Here is a 21,462-nt window from a genome sequence, read left to right as displayed (position 1 = left end):
CAAGGCTGGCTTGTCAGCCTTATCAAGGCGCTTTATGCTGTCCTTATAATGTAATATTTAACAACTTTGTTTTCTGCATTTGGTTTCCTTGGTACCATTACAGTAGGACAGGAAAAAAGACAGACACAAAAGCATAAATGTTGCTTTAGCAATTAATCTGCCAAACTATATACAACCATTTGGATCACTAGAGAGCAGCACCCCGATTCTACAAGCACCCACTAGAGCACTTTGCTTTCTTTGTGTGGGTAATTCCACTATTTCCTTCCTGCTTTGTTGTGTGGGGAAATGCTATGTAGCACAGCTGAGATGTATTGTGACAGTTTGCCCCCTTGTTTTATCTCTCTACTGAATTTGAAGGGGTAGGGCTCAAACATGAGTGAAGTATGTACATCTAGAAGAGCCAACCATACAATTCTAAATGCATAGGGTCCTTGGTTTGGGCTTCCTGTAACATTTAGCAGCCTGCTCAGGTAACTTCAGAAATACCACTCAATTTCTGTGGCTTCTTGGAGGTGTTGAATTCTTCCCCTAATCTGAGTTTTTGGATTGATAGATGTATTGCAGATTTCAGGAGGGCCTATTTGAACCAGCGCTGCTAGAAGCTAAGTGAACATAGTTCACACTCCCCAAATACAAGGAATTAAAATACAATGTTGTCAAATTGGGGGTGTTATGTCCTGACTATTTTCGGTTTTAGGAAGAGGTTCTCATCCCGAATTTCAGGACGAGATGACAAATTCAGATTTCCACTTCTTTTAACACTAAAATGCAGGCCTTTCCTCTCCATGCTCATTCCCACTGGCAGTCATTGTAACTGAGTACCAATTGCATCTTACATGAACCAGGGAATGTGCTTCCCTCAGTCCTTTGCCAGCTTTTTCACTTTTCCCTCTCCTGAAGCTTCTGAATCCAGCCCAGTAATATTGCTCCAGAAAGGCATTCCAGTCCTATTTCTATCTCTATATCTCTATTTTTTAATTTATTTTCTATTTATTACAGTTCTATTTCTTTATTTCCTCCTCAGTCTTCCTTGCCTTCTATTATTCACAATTTGCTCCCCATAGAGGAGCAAAGGGACTCATCATTTTTATTTTTTTTTTACCTCACTTTTACTCTTTGGTCACTTCTGACCAAAATGGGCATGCCTACTAGAAGCAACAGCTTCTGTGAAGAAAAAAAGAGACAGGCCTCTTAAATAAGAGTGCCTTATAGAGTCAGTCCTTGTTAAGAAGATGTGTGAGATGACAGCCATTTCCAGGCACAATCTTTGAAAGGAAGCCAGGCATTCTGTGTTGATTTCAAAGCCTTTTGTTACCAGAGAACATTTTTTACATTCCCAAATGCCTGTCCTTTTAGTGGCATTCTGTATCAAATCCAAACAGTATTTTGAAATGTCCTTCATTTTGGATAAATTAGCATAGACACACTAATATGACAGTAAATCATTGTACATTGCCCAAGTCTTCATTAGTTTAACTGATGCCATCTTTTCTGAGTCCAGTTGAACTCCTTTATCATATGTCCTACAGAACTAATCGCATCCAGCCAAAGTTGGCACAAGCTGCAGCTGGATTTAGATTTACTTGCTATGTCTTTCTTTCAAGGATGGGTGAATCATTTTCAACTCCAAGGAGCAGATAAGCAATCTGTACTGCTACCTGACTGAATTTGTCATGAATGTGAGATGTGATACTTTAATACACAATGGGCAGTACAGCAAACTCAAAAGGATGTAGATAGCCATTGACACTTTAGGGTAGAAAACATCTAGAAAACAAACATTTTATGTTCAACTCCTATTAAAGGGAATAGTGCTGAGCAGCTATCTGGAGTGCACAAGAACTGCTTGTGTTCTGCTTTTCTTACAGAAATATTTGTGGATTTTATTATTATTATTTTATTGTTTGAAACAGAGCTACTGAGGCTGTGTATTCTTGCCCTAGCAAGCTTTGGCATTTTTCATAAATTATATGCACTCATTAGCCACTTTCTCAGACATGCTAAGCACCAGAGGACTGCAGTGTTCATGGTGGAAGTTACTAATCAGCACTGAAAACTGAATTGCATGAGCAAAAATTTTCTTTCTTACCAGCTCTTGTTTCACTAAGCAGTGTTTCTGGCCATATGTGCTCTGCACAGGGAAACTTTTGTAGTGTTTGCAATATTGTTTCAGAAATGGTTTTATGATTTGTGGCTTCCAGAAAAACATATTCCAATAAAACAGCTTTGACACTTGCTTCACCTGGTTACTCTAAATATTAACATCTCTGTTGAGTGAAGGTATGGCAAGTGCATCGAGGACATAGTAATCTTGGGCACTTCCTCTTTCATCACAGACAACTGACACAGAAATTGTTCCAGCTAATTTCTTTTTTCCCCCGGCAACATGGTAATCAAAGACTTTAGGGAGATACTCAGTACGCAACCATTGAGATGTTGGCATGACCCCAGGAGATTTTAGGTCTGCTTCAAGGTAGTAATACAGACTTGGGTTATCGAGATCACTGAGTGCCACATTAACACATGTAAATGCTCCCACCATACAGAAAAAAAAATTCCACCCCCCAGAAAAACAACTAAAAAACCCATCCAACTTGCTGAATTGTTTCAGTCCTAAACAGTTACCTGTTTTTCTGTGGGGCACATGGGAACAAAACCAGGCTTTCCCCTCGCAATGAGCCCAGCAGCTCTGGGATGGCTGATGGTGGGCAGTGTTTGTGTGCAAAACCAGGGATATTAAATGGCATTTCATGGTGTAAAGGCTGAAACCAGTTGGAAATGTTTCTTAATACAGTGCATGTTTTTGTCTGTCTCAGTCTGTCTCTGTTATTAAGGCCTGTCCTTTTCTTGGGCAAAGGGTGTGGCTGGTGTCTGCCTGCTCTGAGGGTGACTGATCCACTGGGAGGTGGGGAAATGAGGAAAACCCACAAAATTTCTGCCATTTCCCTTCTCTCTCCATCTGGTACAAGAGTACTTTAGGGGTCTTGGGTTGTGGTGATGTTGTATGCGGCCTTTTTTTACAGATGTGGGAGGCCTCTCTGCCCCAAAGTCTGTGTCTGTGTCTTGTTCTCCACACACCTGCCCCGGGTGAGGGTGCTCCCTACAGCAGTGGCAACATGGAGGACCCTTCCCTGGCAGAGTGAGGAGCTCTCTCACACCTCTTTCTTTTCAAAAGTTCCAGGCCTCCTCTTTCAATTGCATCTTGGGGATTTTCCTCTCTGCTCCCCAGGGCCAGGGACCCCAATGGTAGGCTGGGTCCGAAGCTGCCTGGGGGTGGCCAGTGGCTTCTGGCACCTTCCTGACAGTGTCACTCTTGGGGGTCGGTGCAAATACAAAAAAAAAGGGGCTTATCATTATAATGTGGGGAACACACGAGGTGTGGTGTCACTGTGGGGCAGCACTGGGAAACACATGTGGACTGGGGGCCTCTGGCATGTTTTTGGGAAGTGTCGCTACCTGGAGCAAGCAGTTCTGCTCATCTGAGGGGCTTGGCCCCATGAGCGTCCCATCCTGGTAGTATGAGTGCAGGGTGAGCCAAGGATTTAGGATTTAAATGTTAGTTAAATATGCCCCTCCGAAGAAGAGAAAAAAAAGGAAAAGTTTTCTCACTTTTTTGATACAGTACTTCTGTTATCATGATATTAATAATTTCGAGGACACTGTGGAAGACTGTACTAAGCTGTTGCCGTGTCAATTACACAGAGCTATATTTTTGTGCTCATTATTATTCTTGGATGTCTCTAATTTACATCTAAATGTACTGACTAATTTTGATTCAATCATGTCAAAAATGATAGGTCATGTGTGGGAGGAGATGACAGTCCTACCATCAGGAATTGCCAGAATGTGAATTCCTCGGGGCAATGATTTAATGCCCAAGTCAAGCAGTGCTGTCAGAATTGGAGGCCAAATTATGACACATTATGCTGTACTATGGACTTGCACATACAATACATATGAAAAAAGTGACTGAGATTGGAGTTATTAAACTATGCTTTAACCGCTGCTACATTTCCTTCTCTCTCTTACTCTCCCCCCTGCTGCCCTTTTTTTCCCCGCTCACCGCATTTGTTCAGAGGTACTAATAATGGTACAGAAACCTCTTCTGTAACAACCAACATCCCAAGCCATTCTGAATAGCTGTGTGTGATTAAAGTAGGTGATGAAATAATAGCACTTGATGTACATTTCTGCTTAGCCTTTCTTTAAATCATTTACATTTTTTTAGCAAGCGACATGTCAGCTAGGTGTTCTGTGAAAGGGCAGGTTCTCTTCATTCCTTCATTGTGATTTATTTATTTTTTTTTTCCATGGGATTTTTTTTTTTTTTTTTAAGGAATCCACTGTCTCTTGATAAACCTGCTGAATAAACTTCAGCATCTCCAGAGCAATCTGCAGGAACTGATTTACATATTGGATAACGCATCCTAATTACTGCATCTTATTTGCCCTTTTTTAGCTTAAGGGGATTTATCTGTCTGAAGTGAGATTTTTTAAAAGAGATGTTTATTTTTCTACCTGGCCTTTTACTACAAGGGGAGAAGCTGCAGAGCTGTTTACCATGAATGCTGTATAGGCATTTCGTTGGATAGTCTTGTTCTATCAGGGCTGCAATTAGTGTCTTAACATTCTTGGTCAGAGTTTCTGAGTAGCTGTTGAATTTGATGATCTTTTGTTTTCCTATCTCTATTATATGTTCATCTTTTGTTGTTCCAGAATAATGCAGTAAGGTACTTAATAGCTATATAATTGATAGCTGAGTCAGAATATTTTTTATTTTTTTTTTTCTTGGCTATAGAAAATGACTCCTAAAAAAGTCTTAATAAGTTGAGTTTGCAAATCATTTTTTTGAGAGACATCATGCTAATTGATTTTATTGGCACAGGAATGAATGATTTTTACAGTGCCCAGCTTAGTTCTGGAATGTTTAAATGAAATCCTTAGTCTTTTTTGAGGTATTGGAAATAAGCAAAAGGGGAGTTTTTGTGTACCGTGACAAGTATAATATTTTAGACATTGATTGAGAATCTGGCTCTAGCAAAAAAAAAGTCAGATATTTAAGCCTATAAACTGAGAATGGGCACTGAGATGAAGTGCCATTGCTGAATTTGGAAAAGAATGGTTTGATTTCCACCAAATTTGGGTAATTGAATCAATGATCTGGATGAAGTGCAGTGACATTGTCAGAGAGTATTTAGAATATTGTTTAAGAACCTTGAGGCTTAATGTTCATGAAGTCCCAAATCCTCAGAAGTAAGTCTCATCCCAAGCAGACTTGCCTTGTTACAGACACGTGTCTTGTGCTGTTCTTACCTTACTCCCCTGAGATCATTAAAATTCAGTGTCTCAACTTTCTCTGCTGGACTGGGGCTAAATGCCAGCACGGGGACTGCCTCAATGCTCCATGTGGCTGCGGCTCCTCATCGCTCCAAATACCCAAACATGTGCTGGAAGTGTAAGAGGCTTCCAAATGGTTTTTGTTCTCTGTGTGTTGATCTAACAACTGTTCCTGATTTCCTCTGAGGCCACAGGAAAAAAAGGCAGCAGGATGGATGGACTGCATGGGCCAGATCTGCCAGTTGGATCGATCAGTCCCATTTACATCATTGCAATACAAATGACAAGTGTTGCACTAGGTGAAGAGTGTTTCACACCCACTCACGCAGAGGTGAGATGACTGCCCAATGTGCAAAACATTGGAGAAAGGTCTGTCTGGCTTGAGGGAGATTTCTCAGGCAGTTGGGATGGCTCCCAAACTCTCTGGATTTTTGATGTGGTTGTTGATGTCCGTGCCAAAGCTGCAATGCTGAATGCTCCAAAGGGTAGTACAGACAGCAGTAGAAATGAAAAATTCAATCCAATCAAGTTCATCTTTCCCAGGGGCCACTTTGGGGAAAGAGGAGGAGAATTTGTCAGGACTTGGAAGGAAATGAGCAGGAGGTTGTAGGGATTGGATCGGATGTTGGGATTGTAAGAGGCAACAAGAAGAATCTACAGATCTGAATTCACTTCTCCAGGCACGCAACAGAAATTCCTCCTTGTACTGAAATGGAGTAGAAATGATCTGCAGCCAAGTGGATTTCATACTTCAGTCTGCATTTCCCTGAATGTGGAGAGTTCTTATCCTTGATAATTAAACTTCAAAAGCTAACACTCTATTAAATGAATAAAGCTATTATTTCAGTCTGTTTGGCCACAGAGTCTGTTGGTTGACATAGTGAAGGCATTAAAGAGGGCTATAAACTTCATTGTTTTTCAAACAAAAGTGGTGTTTTAGAAAATGCAGCAAAATCATCAGGAATCCCTTAATCTCATCATGTCTGTAGAATTTTCTGTGTGCCTGAACGTCTATTTTCAGTGTTTAAGAAAAATATGGACTAAGCCATTTTTTCCCACTTCTGCTGATCTTGGGCTTGCTAAAAAGCAAGCAGCACTTTCAATTGGCAGAGAGAAAATAAACAGCTGACAGGGTCCATACCTGGAAAGACATTTTTTCCTTGTAGCTCAGTCACAGACTCAAAAATGTGAACAGAAGCTCGTTGGGTAAATCAGAAAGCCGTAGCTCAATAAACCACCATGCCTTTTTGCTGGTACTTGAAAGAAATGTGTTTTTCTATCAGACCCATGTAAGCTTGCACAGTTTTGTGCAAAATTATTTTTGGACTTCTATCTGTGGTCCTACATATAAAGCCAATTGCTTCTTTTGGGTTCCTGAGCTCTGGAAACAGCTGATACTTTGCAGATAGACCTGTGTCAAGTCTCCATCATTCCATTTTTGCCAATCTGCTTAATCCCATTTGTTCCTGATTTTCCTGGAAATTTTGCATGGTGTTTTTTTCTTTTTTCTTTCTTTCTTTTTTTTTTTTTTTTTAATTTTACTTCCATTTTTCCCAAAACAAAAAATGCTCTATTCTACAGCATAAAGTGCAACTTCTTAAGTAAGCCGGTCACTAGCTTATGTAACAGACGTTTTTTTCAAGATAGGGGTAGAGGAGGAACCAGGATAGACCAGGATAGATGTTGTTTGAATAGACTGCAGCTTTATTAACACATCTGGGAACTATCCAGCAATAACTTGTACAGAACAGATCATTCTTCCTTCCATAATCCACTCCACCTGTTGGAGGGCTGCCATCAGGACGGCTGGCCAGTGTGACCATTCTGGCTTGTTTTCTGGCCTTACTTTCTATGTGGCCAACAGTGCAGAAAAGAAATGATCAGACTCTCCTCCTTTGCTGGTTTCTGTTTGCCAGCCTCCTAGATTTGTGGTCTGACTGCCCCATGCTGGACTCCTTGCAGGTTTTAAAATATTGAACGTAATTTTCCAACTCCTTTCTGGGTTCCTGGACTGCTGAAGTGACTTTTCTTGACCTGTCCCATCTGTAATCCCAGCCCAGTGGCTCTCTAGCCAAATGAGAGGAGGGGAAGAAATTTTCCCTGGTGTGGAGGAATGTGGCTTTTATTCAATATATTCAATATATTCCTAAATTTTTTATTTTCAAATGCACTGTAAGCTAATACCAACACATGCATGTTTTCTTTCCCCTTTGCACATCTGTGATATTTTTTTTTCTTTTTGTTTAAGACCAGAAGATGGCTGGATTATCTGTTTCAACTGCAACTACTAGTGTCTCATTGTTTTCTCTTTTCTGTCCTTCTGAGTTGAACTGGCTGAGCTGGCATGAAATTGTGTTTCTGCTGCAGGTTAGCCAAAAGTGGTATTTGGTTTATTCATGGTCTCTGTCATGAACATGGTTGATTTCATGCACTTCAGCCATTTAAAAGTCCAGGTGGTGTATACTAGTCATTGAGCTTCTCTCCATAGCCAGCTGAGAGAAAAACCTTCAGAGAGCAAATCACACAGTCTTAGTGACTTATTTTGCCTGTCATGAATTGCTTTTTGTCACTGGTGCATAGAGGGCCAAAATGGCTAGATAAAGGTAGATGCCAAAGGTAAAGATACCAGAGGTAAAGATACCAAATCACTCTCAAGAAACTTGCGACAGAACTATAAAAACTTTCTGTTTTACTGAATTATTTCTTAGAGGATTTTTCCATTATGCCAGCTGGACCAGCCTAGTACGTCTTACCTAAGCATCTCCACAGGGGCACATATATTAAAAATAGCTGTGAAAAAACAGACACAGATAGGTGCTGAGGTAGCCATCCCATGCAGAATAATTAGAGAAGGGCATTTCAGACATACTTGGCCCTTTCCATTCCTGGAATCCCTGTGCAGTACAATAGCAATAATTCTTGGTGGTGGAATGATTTTCCACTGTGGAGTTATAAGACAGGATCCAAACTTTTGTGACCTGGCAAGCTATGTTTTGTAATCCTCCAGGTAAGCTAGAAGTAGCCTGAACATGATGAAGTTCTGTAACCTGTATAATAGGTGTATTTTGCCACCTTATCCATGGGATGGATCCTGGCTGGCCAGCAAAGATTTTCTCTTAGTGTCCACAGTCACGTTTTCCTCTCTCCTCCCAGTATTATAGCTATCAGCCACTGCTATCAGCCATTTTTATTTTTTTTACTGTGTTAGCAGCTGACCCAGAATGCCCTTTGCTGATAGATGGAAGAGTGAGAGTTTGGCAGAGACAGGTCAAGATCCTTTTTGAGTTCTTTTCATAGCATGGAAAGTCTCTAAGGAGGTAGGTGGATCTTTTCCTGTTCATGAAAAGGCTGTCTGACCCTCAAAAAATGAGGAATATGAAGAAGGGGAAGAATACCAGCCAACAGAAAACTCACGCTTGAATGTGTGTGTGTGGGAGGACAGTGTAGAAGCCAGCCACTGCTGGGAAAGGATGTTTGTAAAATGGCTTACACTGGAAGAGCGGCTGTTAGCAAAAGACATGGAGGATGCGGGTTGCTTGCTGATGGGAAAAGGATGTAGGAAGGATGGCACATCTAAGTCCTTGGCAGAAGACAGGTTCAATTTGCATTTGGTACTTTTCCTCTTATTTCTTTCCCTGCCCATGTGGTATGGAAAATCTATTTTAACTAGTGTATAAAAGCATTCCAAATTAGACCTTGTTATGAGTAAAGGAGGAAAAAAGCAGATGTGAGTACACGCTCTAATTAAATGGAATGGTCCAGCTGCATCCTGGCACTGCTTTTGCCGAAGATTGGCATAAAAAAATATTTTTTTAAAGTAATATATTTCTATACAGAAAACTTTCCTGTTTGGCATAATGGTAAGATGAGTTTATTACTCAGATTCCAACAAATGCTGTTTTCCAGATGTGACTTCACTAGTTACTCCAAGCTATTAAACTCTCAGTGCCCTCGGACTTGACACATATTTGACATATAAACACCATTACACAAATAAAATATAAATTCCTCAGAAAGCTGAGCTAATAACATTGGAGGGATAAACCTTTAATGTTAGTTGAGGATAATGTGAATTACCAAAAGCAAATAACAGACTTGGAAATTGTGTTAACAGGACAATGCCTGTGGTGTAAAGAAACACAAACAGGCAGAGCAAACAAAATATTATGCCTGGAATTTGATTTGGAGAACTGCTCCGGTGCGTAGCTGTGTATAAGATGAACAAGACTGTGTGTGCATGTCTTTACATGGGTGGTGGTTGCGTCATGGTTTCTTTTTGAATAATCAGTAATTAAAGAAAGGCCTTCAAAATAGCTGTTATGATTTATTGGCTTAGAGTAGACTCTGTTGGTTTCTGTCATAAACACAAGTTGAGATTTGTGAGGGCTTCCTTCATATGGCTCACTCAGGGAGAAAGTGGAACTGATTTAGCACTTTCTGCTTACACCTTTGTATGAAATGACTAATGCTTTTGTTTCTTCTGCCTGACTTTGTGGAATGATTTACATTCAGGAAAAATGGGTCCCCGTGGAAATAACAGTTATTAATTTCTGTTTTAACAGCCTTGGTACCTTCATGATAAAGAATAGTGTGGTTAGAATCACTGTGGTATAGCATTCACTATGACTTTTTTAAATGTTAATTTTTTTAAATGTTAACTTAGTCTCTTAATTTGACCTCCTGTTAGGCACCTTATGAAATGAAGATAAAAATGGAAAGTGCTTCATCCACTTAATCAAATAGGATTTCCTTTGTGATTCCATATAAATTAGAGTACAACTGCTACTATTTTACCTGACACAATAATAGAGATGAAATTAATTCTCAGCTGTAAATCCTTGCAGTGGTCACTTTACCCTTGTGGATTAGTGCATTTTACTATTGTCCAAAAAACTCAGGTTATTTATTTATTTATTTATTTATTTATTTACTTTGTGCTGTTTTCAACTTACTGCAGTTGTTTTCCTCCTGTGTCTGATACCCTGCAGATGTGAAGAATGCTGTGGATTAATATACGCCAAGGGAAAGATTAATAATGGTATGTTCCTCATACAGGACTGTTTTAAGGTGGGTTGCACAGGTCACTGTATTGTTTCACTTTCTTTTCCAAACTCATGGCAAGTGATTAAGAGGTGGAGGGACAAGAGAGGCTCTGGAAGAAATAATTTGAATACCTTTTTGTCTTCATGACGCTTATTATAAGACATCCAGGTTTGAAGGCTGTGCCCTGTGGATATTAAACGTTGCTCCCTGAGGTGAGTCTTTCCATGGTGTGTATATGATTACTGGCACCTCAACAGACACACTGGGGATTGAACCAATGATGTCAAAACTGTGAACAGCAACAGCTTGAGCTAAACCTCTCTCACACTGGGAGGTCATTGATTCTGTGGAGTTTGCAAAGGGGGAAGACCAGCAGCATGCACTATTGTGCCTTCATGTTCAAGGACCTTTAGAGCATTAACCAGTGGTTAATCTTCCCTCATCAAACCCATGCATTTCAGAGAAAAACAAGCAGGTAACAAACTGATATTGGAGTAGATGAACTCTTTAAAGGACCAGGATGCTATTTAAAAATGTACTTTTCTATTTAGATGCAGCATTATTTATGTTTTGCTGATGAGTTCATGAGGCTTGTGGAGCCAATTACACTGTGGGCCGATAAAGATTTCTTCCTATCTATTTTGCACTCTTGCAACCCCTATGGAAACACTGGAAGTACTCCTCATTTATAGGCATGTGATATCATAATCAGCTCACTCTACCACCACTGGCTACAGGCAGCTGCTTTTAACATGAACATGCTTTCCCCCTTCTGCCGGTGGGTTTGACTTGTACCAACTCTGTATGTGGTTTTGGTTGAGGAATAAATTCCCAGCTATTCAGTGCAGTGTTCTGCCTCTTCGTTTACATCAGCAGGACTTTTCCATTAATGTACAACCTTGTATTCAGTTGGGACCAAGTAATATTCCATGTGTACTGATTTTAGTCCATTAAAATATTACACATTTTATATTTTTAAAAGGAACCACAGGAAATTCAATTCTTTCTTTCTTTGAGTTTCATTATTCCTATATCAAAAACCATATGTGGGTTTCTACTCTGTTGTTTGTTGTAACATGTGGCTGAAAAATAATATAAAATCGGTACTTAATTGGACTATGCTTGGCAGAGTAGCTGCATCTGGTTTAAAGAAAACCTAAACATCTTCCTTTCTGAAGACTGTGGGGCCTTGAGAGTAGTAAAAAGAGAAGGCTTTAAAATAATTGTCTATCTGGTTAGACAGGAGAGCCTGGGTTATGGGGCCTGATTCTGATACTTCTTGCCTTGGTAAAAAAAAAAAACAAAAAAACATCAGTGGTCCACTAGAGTCAGTCCACTACTTTAATTCAAGTAGTATAAAACCCATTAATGTGAGATCAGGTTAAGGTCAATTATTTGGAGTTCAGAGGACTGTAGTCCAAGATCTGCAGTCCCTGCCTTTTGAAGTGTAATAGCTTAGAGCACTGGGCCCCAACAGCTTTATATGCTTTGCTGGGAAAATCTGCTTCTGGCCTTTTAATGATTAGAAGAAATTGGAAAGGAGTTAGTTTCACCTGGTGGGGTGGCTGAGAGATAGGAGAACTCGCAGCAGGCAGGCAGATTTTGTGACTTGTGACACTGTAGTGGACACCCAGGTGAGGCAAGGCTTGGGACATCCAACTTGGCCCCACTTCATGTCATCCCCCAGGGCGTCCTGGGCTGACAGAGGGTTTACTTTTGCTTTGGTGAAGGGTGGGCCAAATCCCTACAAATGGCAGGCATCACCATCTGAGTGTGGAGGATTGGCTTGGGGTGGAGGAAGGAGGCAGTCAAACTGGGACAGGATCCTTATGTATTAATGTATCAGATTAAGGTAAACAGAGAAAAAAAGGAAATAAGTAGCTGATAAAGTGTATTTTTCTGTTGGAAGTGTTGTTTAAATTAAATGTGAACTTCCATTACCTGGAAGCTCAGAAAGCATCATCAAGAATCAAACCAACTAGAATCATTAGGGAGAATGGCAAATTGAAGTGTATCCTGAACTTCCTTTTAACACTATGTATGTCATTTCAGTTGTGTGCAGCAAGCATCCAGCCAGAAGTGTTTGAACCAGATTGGAGCAAAAGCTAGACAGGCTTTTTCACTTCAGGAACATTTACTTGCTTTAAGTGATAGCAGGGCATTCCCAGGCCTTCTACAATGTTTCTCTATGCTCCTGCCATTCAGGAAAAATATCCTGAAGCCGCTTAAACTAGAATAATTAAAAGTACTTAGCACTTGTATGTGGTAATTTCCATCTGTGGAAATGTAAGCCATGCTTTTGTGACAGTGAAGATGAGGTGTGGGGAAATGAAGTGGTTTGTGTATGGTGAAACATTAAGTTTGTAGCAGCTCTTGGAAAATGGAAATTGGATCTTCAGATTGCCCACCCATTTTCTCCACAGCTTGGTCTCTCAGCATGGACATTAATACCAACATTTGTATTTCTGTGTCAGTTTTTCTTTTTTTTTTTTTTTTTTTTCCAATGAATATTTATCAGAATGTGGTTGGGGGAGGAGAATAAGTGTAACCCTCACCTTCCCCAGGGTCCTGCCTTTAGCCATTCATAGGTACATTACAGATGAAGATGGAAGATTTGTGGGTCAGTAAGTTAATGGATTTCTTTATCACCCACTTGGGTTTCAACCTATCCCACTCAAAACCTATCATTTGCAAAAAACATGCCAGCTCTGAAGGCTGTAAATTCTGAATGTTAATTCAGTGAGTGGTAATTCAAAAGGAAAACAAGGAATTAAAGGGTAAATGACCTAACAGAAGAGAAAACAAAAATACTGATTATAGCTGGGTTCAAGTCCAAATGAAATATAGATTGTTGCCTGTTTTGTGACACCAAGGGTAGTGTTTCTAAATCCATTTTTCTTGATTGCCATGAGGTACTTAGATTGTGTCAATAGTACTTTTAGAAGCAAAACAAGCAAATGAAAAATTATTTTTTCAATGGGTAAGAGAAACCAAAAAATCTTATATATATAAAACTTTCCTTGGGATTAAGACACAGGAAACCAAATTTTCTCACCACTGAATATGAATGAGTCCCATTAACTTCAGTAGATTCAGGAAGTGGGAGATTTTTTTGTTCTTTTAGTTTTGTTTGGAACTCATGATAGCTAAGCAAATTTTGTTTTTGCTCTCAATGCTGCATATCAGCACTACATTCAAATGGAGCATAGATTTTTAATGCCAAAAGCTGCAGAAACTCTGGGTCACTGTGTTTTGCAAAGTGACTGGCTGTATCGAACAATAAAATACCATAAAATGAGACACAGATTCCATCTGTAAAGCACCTTACCAGAATGGCGAAAGGAAGACATTCCCAGGCTAGCAAGTTTTTTTCTTCTCTTCCCAAAGCTGAACCCTTGGAATAGGAATATACTAAGACTGTAGACCATCTAGTAAAGTTGCTGGTTGGGAAAGAGCAGTTTACTTTATTGATTTTTTCAGCTAGAAGCTTGTTACCTCCTCACACTACCTGGTGGAAATGAAGTTTATATTGCTAGAGTCAGGCAGCTGAGATCAATAATGGTATGGTGAAGGTAAGCAATTTCTGTGTACGTTAGCCTTTATAGACAGATGAGTCATGTAATGAAAATAAAAGGCAGGGATTTTCTTGAAGTACAGGTGTTTAAAGGGTTGCTAGAACTCAGCCTAGATTCCTGGGGAGTTTTTAGGAAGGCTAGTTGCTTGCAAAGGCAAGTGATTTTTGTTGAGCATACAAAGGGTGGCCAAATCCTGAAATAGTGGCCTTGCTTGGGAATGGTGCATTAAAATGATCCTTCCCGGTTTTGAAGCTAAAAGTTGTAATGAACATTAATTGCAAGCACTCTTGCATGCTTTGGCTCCAATTTAGCCTCCATCTAAATTAGCTAAAAATCTATGGGCTTGATTTATTGCATTTGCAACAGTCGCACTAAAGGAAGGTAATTCCTTCTGAAAATGCCACATGCAGGCAGGAACAGGAAACCAATTAGGAATCAGTGGATGATAAATGGGCATTTTTACCAGCAGTTTACTTAATATCCCCATTAAATAAGCCTCTTTGCATTTATCATTTCATTCTCCCTCAGTCTATAAGGTCCTTTAATTGCTGCCTAAATGAGCCCTGTGTTTCAGTCCAAATTTAATCTTGGATTGCGAGAGAGATATCCTTTCCAATGCTTCCCTGCCCAGCTGCCAAGAACTGTCAGAAATGATCACATAGCTTTGCACATTTCTCACAGTCTCATTGGAGAAATATAAGATTGACAGAAAAAAAAAATAGCACACACACAACCACCAAGGCCATATTTTTGCTTTAAATTGTAAACTGTAGTGCAAGCAGCTCTTTTCCTCAATTGCATTTCCTATATATTTTTTTAAAAGTTGCACCAAAAATAGATGGAAGTTGTAATGTTGCCCTGTGCTTTTTTCGTTTGGGAAGTTACCTTCAGTGGAAGTAGATGTGTGGCAGAACTAATGAAGTGTTACAGAGTTTGTGCAGCAAACAATTACTGGCTAGCTGTGGCTGTGTGGATTGGTTGCTGAACATGTGATTTGTGGGTGGGACAAGGCATCTCTGGCTAAAAAGCAGTCAAAAATGATAAAGAATTCCAGAGCAGTTGCCTTAACCTTATTTTATTTTATTTTATTTTATTTTATTTTATTTTATTTTATTTTATTTTATTTTATTTTATTTTATTTTATTTTATTTTATTTTATTTTATTTTATTTTATTTTATTTTATTTTATTTTATTTTATTTTTTTGCGGTAAGGCTCAAATTTGGTTGTATAGGGCTTGGGCTCTTGGAAGCAACAAATCAGTTGTGGTATTTACTTGCTTCTGTTATTTCAAAGGTCTTCTTCTGAGCTCGGTGGGTAAGCAGATGTTTGCAGCATGTGTAGAATTCATGGATCAGCCCCTAAACACCATTTTGAAAGTGGACATTCTTAGGCATTTAGAAGGAACTGACTCCTGGACTGCAGTGGACTTTCACCTGGGTGGTCCAGATGTCAGACCTTGTGCCAAGAGTACAAAGCATAATCACCAGTGCTCTAAACCTCACATATTTCTGAAATATTAGCAGCAAGAAACAAGGCCAGTGGAGGAATATCATGTAGATATTCACTGTTGATTAATCTTCCTAATGTCAAAAGAAAATGTCTGCCTTGGTACAAAGAGTGAATCAACACAAATACTCCTACCTTGTTTTTCATCCAGACTCTTCTGCTGCTAATTTAAAATATCAATCAAGGTAGAGCCAGGTGTTAATACTACAGAGACTTCTAGTTAATGGCAGTGGGAAAATCTAGGACCCAGCCACTCAAATCTGGTGTTACATAATGGCAAGTGTTTTAATAATCTCCCCAAATAAAAGAACAACCTAATTTATTGTATAACTTGTCTTTTGAACACTATAAAACAACAAATATGACAAGAAAAGCAGAAAATACAGCTTCTGTGGAGCACAGACATGGGGTTATAAAGTGTTTGTTTTATATATCAGCTTGCTTGCTATTTTTCTTTCTTAAAAAAAAAAAAAAGAAAAAGAAAGAAAGAAAGAAAGAAATTCAGAACATATAGATAATAAGACCATGGGAAATATTAGATGGATCTCAAAAATATTTTTCTCTTAATTCATTGAAAGGTGCTTGGGCATGGACAATGTCATGTGGATTCAAAACTGTAGGAAAAATCATAAACAAAGGTAATCATATTCTGTTGAGAAAGGGAAATGATTGATGGGCTCCAGGGTGCACTAATATAAGATTTGTCTTATTTTACCATCTCCATTAAAGATTTGAAGGTGAGAGTAAGCAGGAAGTTATTTACATTCTGACATGATACAAAGCTGTCATCCTATGCCATCCAAAATCAGCCACTTTTGAACATTTTTGTCTTAATGATTTCCTTATATCATTCGTCATCACAGGGAGTCTGGGGAAAACCCGACCTGAAACCTAATATTTCAGATAATGAAGATGGGATTACTGCATAAGAACGGCTGTACCTAGCTAGACCAAAGGCCCATTTATCCCAGCTTCTGTCTCAGAAGTGACCAATGGCAGATGCCTAGGGAAGACTATAAAAACAGGGCAACCATTTAGGGAGATTTTCATTGAATAAGGAAGCTGAGGTGTGAAAAGATGAGACATCCATCCAAATTAATACATTCAGCACCTGAGAGGCTAGTCAGGACTACTTGTTAGTTGTCCTCAGATTCTGAGAACTAACAGTTACTGTTTTTATTTCTCAAAAAGCCACTGAGAAAAGCAAGTCATCAAAACCCTATCATTCCAGAGAAGGGGAGAGGGGTGGAATTCTGTCACTGACAGAATTTGGGATTTGAGGCCCAAAAAGAGTTGGTATAAATGGATGGTTTTCAGTACGATATGGTGATGTTACTGTGCATGATCCCAAGACTTTAGCAGATCCATTTATAAACTGTAAGAAGTTGGGGATGGAACTGATGAGGTTGCACAATCTGCAAAATTATTTAGCTTAGTCCAGATGAAATAAGAGTGTGAGGAACTCTGGTGGGACTTAACAAAGCTAGGCAACTGGGGAACATGATGTCAGATGAAATTCAGTGATGACAAATACATGGTAATACATATTGGTAGGAATAATTTGATCTACTTTGTTCACATTGCTGGGTTCTAAATGAACAGCAGCAGCTGCAGAAAAAGGCTAGCCTGTCACTGTGGGCAAATCAGTAAGCAACAGTGGCTAAAAACAAGAAAAATGTGAAAACCAGGGGATAAGAGAACACTGAAAATACTGGAATGTCATCATGTGATTATAACTGAAAATATAGAGCATAAATAGGAGGGGCAAAGAATAGAAGTAATAAAATTTATTAAAGGCATTGGAAGGACTCTAGTGGGAAATGAAAAGATTACAGTGTGAGGACAGTAAGAAGGGAGCATGATAGAAGTATGTGATGAAGGATATATCATGGGTTCTTATTTATCCTTTTTTCTAACAACAATAACAACAAAATAAGGTTACAAAACAAAAGCCCAGAATAGGGCTACAGGAGTTCAAATGTCTGTCAGTCCCTCTTTAAGCTGACAAAGAACTCGCCCAAAATGTTTATGCTAACGAGGTATGATCTCCGAGAGTCTTTATTGACCAATTTCTTTGCTCCTCTCCTCCCCTTTTACATCACGGAAAACTGTATGAGGGAAAAAGAAAGCTAACCCTTGGCTTGATAGATATAATATCTATCCATATAATTATATATCACTCCCCAGTGTTTGGCAATAATGCATTTACCATGCTTCCTACTGGCCAGTTTTAACATCTGATACACAGATCTCTCTCTGCCATGCTGTCTCCCTCTTCCACACCTCTTGATCTGCTCAAGGCTTGTGGCTGGGTGATGGTGTAATGCCAGAGCTCTGGGCTCTGCCTGGACCAACCTGGCCAGCACACCCTGGGACAGGTCGTCTCACCCTGCGCTGAGGCTCCCTTGCTCACTGCTTCCTACTGATTTTAGCTCTCTGAAGGGGTCAGGAATGTCAGCCTAAAACTCTGTCTGTAGATACTGTATGACCAACCACACAACTCCTTGACAACTGTTGCCACCGGGACAATGACATTACCAGTGAAAAACATAGACTTGTATGGATAGAAAGATTCATTTACAGGTGGATAGACCATTATTACATGATGCAGGAGAGAATCTTGTTTCCTTGATCATATTTTTTGGCAATCATCCCTTAAAAAATTTTGAAAACTTTTAGCTAGCAATCTGAAACTCTCAACTATAAGATACTGGAACTGACCTTTTCTCCTAAGTCTTAGGCAAGCCACATGCAAAGGGGTACGGCTACTGTTTAGTGGCACAAAACTTCCTGTCATGGCTTGACACTGTCCAAGCATTCCTCTAAGCTGGTGAATTTCAGAACATCCCTTGAGACAGGCCTACAGCTAGTGCGACGTCGTAAAGTCATGGTCTGAGGATTGCACTCGATGTCTTATGCAGTAAGAGCATAGAAGAAGATTTTTTTTTTAATACTATGTATATATATGTGTGTGTGTATACATATACACTTAGTTTATTCTTGAGCTACAGTAATAAAGATAAGGAGCTAATCCTGACTGCGTGTGGGTAGGTGGTATGCCTGTGGGCATGCATGTGGATGCTTAGTAGCATGGCTGAGTCTGCAGTATTCCACTTCTCATGTCTGATTCTTGACCCTGTCCCTTTCCTGCAGAAGCAGGTCTGTGACCAAGGCTATACATACAGCCTATGGCTGGCTATACATTGGCCATGTGGAAGGGCATTCTGCAGTCAGCTGCTGTGCAGGAGCACTTCAAGATGTGGGGCAAGCCCAGGTCCCAGAAACAGAAACTCTGTCAGACCCTGGTCCTTCCATCACACAGGAAGGATGAGAGAGGGACATGTTAGCCACACAACCTTGTCTAGAGCTGTGCAGCAGCTTCATAGTTTTGTAGGAGAAATATTCTCTGTACTCTGTGGTGTTCCCTCTGACTTATTCAAGTTCTGAGAAGGAATAACACTTATTCCCTCAGAAAATTAGCCATTATACTGCACTAGCATCATGAACCACATGAACCATAAATATGAGTGGACTTTGTATGCTTTTATTTTTTATTTTTTATTTTTTTTTTTTTTATGGCTGAGGTGCAGAGAGCCAAGGTGAGTGCCCAGCATTGCTAACAGACTACTGGCAGAGCCAAGAACAAAAGCCTGATCTATGGCATGGCATCTCGCCTTTGCAGCTTTGCAAAAGCTGGATTGCAAGGTCACTGGGGTAATGCTTGTGTCTTCCTATTTGTCCTGTAAAACACATGTCTCTCCTGATAAAAAAATAATAAGGAAATGGCCTGTCAGAGTAGGGTGAATTTCTGTACAAAGACTCTGCCTATTATTGCTTGGATTTTTTTTTTCTTGACAGCATAGCTGTTATGCTGATGTTGGCCAGTGAACTATGAAAAATATAGAAGGGAAGAGGAAAAAAAAAATAAAAAAATGAGTGCACAACTATTTTGTGCATATCCTAAATATTATCTGTAATTTAATAGTTTGTCTGTGCCCTCATGAAAATCTGTACACTGCTCAAAGTGCTGAATGTCTTTGAAAATAGAGGCTGTACCAGCAGAAACATAATTAAGAGAAAAATGCTAATAGCCTTTATGTCCAGGGTGACATTAGGGGTTAAGAGTGCATATGTGTTTGTGTCTGGATTTCAGTCCTAAATTTAGGGCTGAATCCAAACAATGTAACCTCATAAAAGTGGTGAATAATATAAGAAATTCCTTTCCAGTAAAGTGTCTTTGCCTTTGAAAAAGTAACTGTCATTAACTTGCAACAGCACATACCAGCACTTTTAAATTAGTATTTTCCAGGATAATAATCTCTCTGAAGAAATTTAATGAGAAAACTATTTCTTGCACACATTTCTTGAAACCAATGCCTGCAACCTGACCAAGCTATACAGCAGTGAATGTCTCGATTGCATTCATGTTGCACAGACTTCCACTTTTTGAAGGATTGGGTGTATTTTCCTAGCCTAGTCACATTTTCATTGAGCACCTGTTGTGTTTAAAATTATCAACCAATTTTCAATTGCCCATACAACTGTGGGTTCATTTAGTCAGTCAGAACATGCAGACACTGCCTTTCCTCTCCCTTATAAAGCTATCTCAGTCCTGATGGAAGGCTCTATGGTGTTAGTAAAGGTTGAACAGCCAGAGGTACTTCTTGACATTTTGCTCTGAAGGAGCACTGTGTTGGGACCAGAAGACTTTGAGATCGAGGGCAATTAATCAGATATGGTGGCCCATTGATACAGTTGCTGTTCTTCACCATGAAATGGAATAGTGTCTGTAGAGCAATTCAGAGAAGCATTAACATTTCACATGATAGTGTCCATCCATGGGGAGTTCATGGAGCATGATTATCTAGATGATGTTGCAGACTATTGGGCAGGAAGTGATTGGTGTAAAACCATCATTTTATTTATTTATTTATTTATTTATTTATTTATTTTTTATTACCTCCTTGCTATGTCAAAATATAAAATGATGAAATTTTCTAATTAATTTAATTGAGTTAGAAGGAAATTAATAAAGTATCTTCACTCACACAGCACATGTCTAAGCTGTGCTTTGGTCCCTGTTATATCTTGTAAGTGTTTCAAATGATATGGTCCCTTAGCTTCATTCCTCTTTGTTTGATGCATGTTAAAATGATATGGCACAGAACTCAAACAATTTTTGGAAGCAGCTTAGAGTTGTGTGTCAGCAAGACTTTCATGCCAGATACTGTATTTCATCATATTCTTTTCCATTTCTATGCCTGAAAATCTTATCATGCATGTAATCCCTTAATTATAGATCAAGCTGCAGCAATTATTAATCCATTATGTTAGCCATTGTACCTTCATTCATTTACATAAAATGATTAATAATAAAGTACAATAGAGTAAACTGAGATTGTCCATAAACCATCATTCTTCTCAAGCTTTGCAGGAATGGTAAGAAAGAAGTGTGCAGGGCTTTGTATCACCATTCCTCAATATAATCTTTTGTATTTTGCCTATTAAACTGCTTCAGCAAATCCATGGTGACTCAGGAATGTCATGGTTGTCACTATGCTCTGCACCGTGGCTAGTCGGAGCTGGGTGGCAGTAACAGAAATGGGATTCAGTCCTTCTATTCCTACACTCCAGGTTTTCCCTACTTATGATACCAGTAATCACGTGCATGGGGCTTACAGAATGCACAGAGGTGAACAGTATGTTTGGTGGAGACTGGTACATACTCAAAGAATCAAATTAATAAGTATTGATGTACAACATCACTGAATTATGGCAATATTATAGTGAATCCCAAAATCTTTAGTTCAATCAGTTTGAAAATCTGAAAGATAGGTGAAGTCTTGGAATCCAGTTCTGTATTTTTCATTAGTTTAAATAAATAAGTGATTTTTTTCTACTCATTTTCTGGATGAGGAGCAATGCAGCTTATATCTATCTGCTGTAATGTTATTATTATAATTTATTACTGAAACTGGTGACTTGATCAATGATCT

The sequence above is a fragment of the Anas platyrhynchos genome, chromosome 1, assembly GCF_047663525.1.
Source record: "Anas platyrhynchos isolate ZD024472 breed Pekin duck chromosome 1, IASCAAS_PekinDuck_T2T, whole genome shotgun sequence".
Classification (NCBI taxonomy): Eukaryota; Metazoa; Chordata; class Aves; order Anseriformes; family Anatidae; genus Anas; species Anas platyrhynchos.
This window is presented reverse-complemented; position numbering follows the sequence as displayed.